This window comes from Dendrobates tinctorius, unplaced genomic scaffold (assembly GCF_039654945.1).
Source record: "Dendrobates tinctorius isolate UK_male_01 unplaced genomic scaffold, ASM3965494v1 ptg000022l, whole genome shotgun sequence".
Lineage (NCBI taxonomy): Eukaryota > Metazoa > Chordata > Amphibia > Anura > Dendrobatidae > Dendrobates > Dendrobates tinctorius.
The window spans coordinates 38360457-38367146 of NW_027361690.1; positions in this window are offsets into that span (position 1 = coordinate 38360457).

Here is a 6690-nt window from a genome sequence, read left to right on the forward strand (position 1 = left end):
GCGTCTCCGCAAGATAAATAGACATGCTGCTGCCTGGAAAGAAGCGCCTCAAGTCCGGTTACGCAGGGAAGCCGGAGGAGTCCCTGTCTGAGCAGGTTGCGAGATGCGGTGACGTACACGAGGCAAAGCAAAGGTTAACAACTTTAACAGTTTTAATTGAACTGGGGGTTAATTCCTCGCAGGGAGATGAATGGTTAAATGAGGGAATAAACAGTTCAGGTGTAAATAATATGCAGAGTTAATGAGCACGGTAACGGCAGTTTTTTTGTAGACTTATTGAGTCAGAAGTTTCTCTGACTGTAGATGCTGCATGAAAGTCAGTAGCACCAACAACAGCTGGCACAGTGCTTGTCCAAAAAGGTCCTGCTGGGACCGGTGGTCTGTCTTCTTGAGGCAGTGTCAGTGTCCGGTACCTTCCACAAGGATGCAATACTGTCAGGGTCCTGGTGGAACGATGTGGCAATTTTCGGCAATGTGGGCAGCAACAAACAGTCCTAGCTCTTAAGCTTACATGCGGCGCTCAGCTGAACAGGGCTCCCAGCTCTCTCCCTGTCACTGCGGTAGGCTCCGGCAGCATCCTGGCATATGGCCAGCCCCTTTTCGTCTCGGCATGGCTGCGCACCTCGTGGAGCGCATTGCGCACTCACGGCTGACGGGAAACTCCCCGACGCTGCACGCGCTTTGACTTTTAACCGTGCCCCCAGCTTCCGGGTCAGAGCACCGATCCGGTCCTTTTTGCCTTCTCCCGGGAAAAAAGGGCCGCAGCCTCGACAGTTCTGGACCCAGCACAGCACAGGTACCTGCAGCCCGGTCTTCCTCCTTACACCTGCATGCATAGTGGAGATGGGATTTCATGGAATCCCTTTCACTATGCTGTAACAACTGGCAGCTGCGGAATGGACGCTGCGGCTGTATGCAGCTTCCAATCCGCAGCATTTACTGACTGTGTGAATATACCCTTAGGGGCAGGAGATCCACAGCCAGTCCGTGAATCATGGTCTGTACTCAAACTGACACGTGGGTGTGTAAATGCGGCCTTACATGTAAAATTTCCCTTAGACCACTTCACACATTCAGTATTTGGTCAGTATTTTACCTCAGTATGTGTAAGCCAAAACCAGGAGAGGAGCAATCAGAGGGAAAGTATAATATAAACACGGCACCTTTCTGTATTTATCACCCACTCCTCATTTTGGCTTACAGAAACTGATGTAAAATACTCAACTTGTGCACGTGACCTTAGTGTTTTAGGTCAGATTTTCATCATTGTTTGGTCAGTAAGTCAGTTTTTATATCAGAGATTCATCATTGATTTTCACATACGAAAAATAAATTGTGAAGCTTCTCTTATAAATTGGTGTGGTAAAAATGAACAGTACACGGACTGCACAAGGATGGCATTGTGTGCGGTCTGTGATTTTTCATGGACCTATAAACTTGTCTGCATGAGGTCTAAGCATTTAGCTGCAGCTCCTGTTCAAAAGAGCAAACTGGGGCAGATTTTCAACTGCAATCTAATATTTGGACAGTATGTATACTTATAGCATGCTGTCTAGGGCTATGTTCACACATGGCATTTTTGCAGCATGTTTTTTTTTGCAACTAACATCTTTACTATTGGCAGCAAAAATACCTCTGCATATAAAACGCAGCTACGTTCTTTTTGGTGCTTTTTCAGGCGGATTATGTGTTTGATTTGTCTCTAGTACATGCTAATAAAGATAGTTTTATTCACTAAACATGCTGTAAAAACGCACTAGAAATGATTTTCACCCTGCTGGCCATGGAAGCATATTTAGGCCACACAGTCTAGTTACAGTAGTACAAGAAACATACAGCCTGTGGGTGTCATTTTGAAAAATGGCTCCTGGGACACACTGGAGAATTGTCCGTTCCACTGCTGCCAAGAAAATATAATACCGAACTGTTAGTGTAACTGCAATGAGGATTATAAGGGTGTGGTTACCATACAATATGCACACCATAATCCTACTGTAGTAACAGGACCGGTGTGATAGTCTCTCATGAAGGCTTCTTCATGGCGTTGTCCATTTGGTCTACAGATCAAACTTCAGCTATCATTGCATCAAAGTTAAAAACGTGCCTCTATTCCAGCCTCCATTGCTGTCTTGCACTGCACCATGATAGCCTTTGAGAATGGTGGTGTGAGGTCAATGGAACGCCTCAATCTTGATTGCTATAGCCCTATGTCTTGCTGACGACTTCTGATGTTTTCTGTAGGCACTGGTGCTTTAGGATTGGTATGTGATGTCTAATTTTCACTTGCAGTACAGAATGGATCAAGACGTGCCATTCTTCTAATTTGACAATCTGTCCATGCGGAGGTTTACTTCTGTGCACCTCTTGCTGGAATTCCACTTCTTCATTGTTCTTGAAACCACAGGGACACGCAACATTGAAAAGTTCTGATTTCTCAGCCTACATGTGATGCAAACTTCTGAGGTGATAAACCCAGGTCTCTCAGCTCAAAGACTGTGTCCTTCTCAGTTTGTGATAAGTGGCAATAACAGGTATGTCGACAAACAGGAGGCATTGCACAATGATCCCTCAAGACTTGATCTGATTTTTGCAGATTCATTTGCCTAAAAAAATTTGCTTACTATCTGACTATTATGCCCCGGGTGGAGGATACAGACCAAAAAGAACCCCCCAGTGCAAGATGTTTTGCAAGGTGAGGGAGCCTTGCATGTGCCGCTCAGACCCTGCTGGAGTCTGAGAGGAAAAGACTCACATTTAAACGGCTGAGCCATGTGAAATACAGACTTAATATTTTCAATTATGCTCTCTTATACCTTTGTTTAACTGGCAGAGGCTGTTTACTTTGTTACCTTGACGGTTTATGGACTGTTTTAATAAACCGCATGTTGGTTGGAACAAGTGAACTAAGTCCCGTGTGTAAACCAGAGCTGATCCCTCACAACTGGTGCTTCAAATGTGGGCAGAAATCCCAAATAACAGGTGATTGCTATCTGGTAACTGCATGTCCTGGGTCAAGGCAGCCGTAGCCGTGCAAGCGCAACCTGCAACCATGGAGGAGCTAATTAAACACCTGGTACAGGCGAATCTACTGTACATCAGCAGCAAGCTCAGCAGTAGACTAGCAAACTCTTAATACAACAAATACAGCAGCAGCAACGACAGCAGTAGGAACACATAACGCGGCTGGCAGAAGCCGTCCATGTCAGAGAAGCCACACCACCCCCAGGCCGAAGCCTCAAGACCCAGGTAAGGAAAACCGTGAGAGGGGCATTGCACAAGATTACTCCGGGGAATGATGTTGAGGTGTTCCTGGAAGTGTTTGAGAAGATGGCGGACCGTGAGAGACTGCAACCGGAGCAGTGGGTGGAGGTGCTAGCGCCATATCTGACTGGAGAGCCACAGAAGGCATACTTTGATTTGACCATTCAAGGCGCCAAAGAGTATGACAAACTTAAAGCTGAGATCTTGGCTTCGTTGGGTGTAACCCTGGCAGTCATGTTACAGCAGGTTCATCTCTGGGACTCTCACAGTAATAAACCTCCCCGGTCACAAATGTTTGACCTTCTGCACCTGGTACAGAAGTGGCTGCAGCCAGATACTTGTTCCCCTGCACAGATGGTTGAGAGAGTGGTCATGGATCTGTTTATCTACTCTCTGCCGAAGCCAATTCAGTCCTGGGTTGCCCAGGGAGATCCCCAAAATGCAGATGGCCTGGTGGGCCTAGTGGAGAGGTACCGGGTGGTCAAGGGTTCCATGGGTAGTCAAGCAGGGTAATGTCACCTTTCTGGCGTTCCCAAAGGGGGGGATGGCTCCCAAAAGAAGGGGACTAAATCTGCACTTCGGGGGCATACAAAGTCACAAGAGAGGTCTGAATCGCAGCTGAGTAATAAGTCCCCTGCCATTCTCTGTTGGAGGTGTCCTGCCCCTGATCATATAGCCGCACAGTGTCCAATGAAATCTGAGCCAAAGGACTGCAGTATAGGTTGGCGTTGCTGCTATTTGGCCCACCCCGCCTGCAGCACGGTTCCTCAACCTGGCTAGGGCCCTCAAGCATGCTCTGTTTCCATAAACAGGGTGCAAGTGACTGGACTATTGGACTCAGGAAGTTTGGTGACTCTGATAAGGGCCACACTTCCACACCGGCTGGTCCCTGGGAAAGTGGTGGGAGTCCGGTGTATCCATGAGGACGCTAAGAAATATTCTGTGGCCCAGGTTGATGTAAGCATGGACTGTGGCACCACGTCTTATGAAGTGGGTGTCGTCAAGAACTTATTGCACCCCATATTAATAGGGCATGACTTTGCATTGTTCTGGGACATGTGGGGGAAAGCAGAGCCACCTGGGTGTTTGTTATGAGTTCATTTTCCCCTTCACCACTGAGGCCCGATGAACTCCCTCTTCTGGTAAAGAAAGGTAGTGAGCCTGATTATCAAGCACCTGAGCCTAATGATGATGACTGGCTGAGTGGAGTTACTGACTGGATATAAGGCCGCCAACGCCCTTCTGCCCTGCGGGTGATTTCTCTGAGGGATTCTTGGAGACCAGTCTGAATTCCTGCTCTTCTAAAGCTAAGTTTTCTGCTCTGCTTTTTGCATTTGTGCTTTGACTTTGTTTTGCTTTGTTTTTCTGGATTTCTGCCATTCCCTGCTGGGGTGAGCTGAATTCCTTTAGCTCTGTCTTCAGAAAATACCACCCGCCCATCTGTTATGAAAGAGTCACCGTAGGAGGCAGACACAAAAATAGAAGCTACGTCCAGAAAACCAGAGAAGTTGGCAACTATCAGATTGCAGACCCCTGAACCTATCAACACAACTAGCAGTAGCCGTGGGGGGTTCCTACGGTGCCCTAGACCCCTCGATCACAGCCAGAGAGCTAAATAGCCTAAAGACAGAAAAGGAAATCTAAACTGCCACAGAGCAGACCCCAAAGTAAAAGGCAGCCCCCAACATATAATGACGGTGAAGCAAGATGAAAAAACACTCACACAGATAGAAAGATAGACTGAGCAAACGATGGGGCCCAAGCTAACTAAACAGGACAGGAAAGGAAGGTTGCTGTCTGCAATCTGCCAAAACCCTATCAAAGACATAAGCCAACAGGCTGATATGGAAAAAGACCCTGAAGCAGCTAGGCTTCAAAAACTATATCAGCACTCAGGTATTTTCTGAAGACAGAGCTAAAGGAATTCAGCTCACCCCAGCAGGGAATGGCAGAAATCCAGAAAAACAAAGCAAAACAAAGTCAAAGCACAAATGCAAAAAGCAGAGCAGAAAACTTAGCTTTAGAAGAGCAGGAATTCAGACTGGTCTCCAAGAATCCCTCAGAGAAATCACCCGCAGGGCAGAAGGGCGTTGGCGGCCTTATATCCAGTCAGTAACTCCACTCAGCCAGTCATCATCATTAGGCTCAGGTGCTTGATAATCAGGCTCACTACCTTTCTTTACCAGAAGAGGGAGTTCATCGGGCCTCAGTGGTGAAGGGGAAAATGAACTCACAACAGGTGTTCAAACGACAGCCAGATTGCCCCTAAAAAATCCTCACCGCAGGCAGTAGCGGACGAGTTTCCTGTGTGTGCTTATTGGCTCTGAGGATGAGGTCGTATCCTCTGAAGCCAATATCCCTGAGCTGAAAGTGTCTGAGGAAAACTTTGGAACTGGAAACTAACTCTTAAAGGGGCATTTGAAAATGCAACTTTGTTAAATGGCATGCCTCAGGACCTGTGGCCCACTATCAGTTCCCTCATTTTGCAATGAATGTGGACCTGCTTTATAGGGTAACGAAGCCAAGAGGCGAGGTGATAGAGCAGTTACTGGTGCAAGGGCCCTATAGATGCAGGGTGTTAGACATGGCTCATTTCCATGTGTTGGGTGGTCACCTGAGGGCAGATAAGACCCAGGAGCGCATCCTGCAGAGATTCCACTGGTCTGGGTGTTAGATAGAAAATTTGAACTATTGTTGATCCTTCCACACATGCCTCCTGACCTTCCTGGTGGCCCACTTTCGCAGTCCTCTGGTACCCTTGTCCATCATTGAGGTGCTGTTCGAGCAAATAGCGATGGATCTGGTGGGCCAACTGGTAAAGTCTGCAAGAGGACATCAATATATATTGGTAGTCCTGGATTATGCTAACCGGTACCCAGAGGCGGTACTCTTAAGAAATTCCTTGGCAAAGTGTATTTCCCGAGCCATATCTTCTCTCGAACCGGTTTGCTGAAGGAGATACTGACAGACCAAGACACCCCCTTCATATTGAATGTCATTAGGAAGTTGTGCAAGACTCTGTAGATTTCCCAGATCGGAACCTCAGTATAACATCCCCAGACTGGTGGACTGGTGGAGAGGTTTAACAAAATTTTGAAGGCTATGTTAAAGAAAGCAGTGGAGGACGGTCAAACTGGGACTGTCTGCTTCCCTACCTGTTGTTCTCCATCAGGGAATTTACCCAAACTTCCCCAGGATTTTCCCATTTGAACTACTCTATGGAAGACACCCTTGAGGACTCCTGGATGTGGAGAAGGAATCCTGGGAATCTGAAACCACCCCCTATAGAAGTGCGGTAGAGCATGTCCCCCAGATTGAGGAGAGGACCGCCAACGTAATGCCCATTGTGAAGGAGCACCTCCTCAAGGTACAGGAAGCACAGTCCAGAGTGTATAATAGGTCAGCTAAAAGTTCAACCCAGGGGATTGA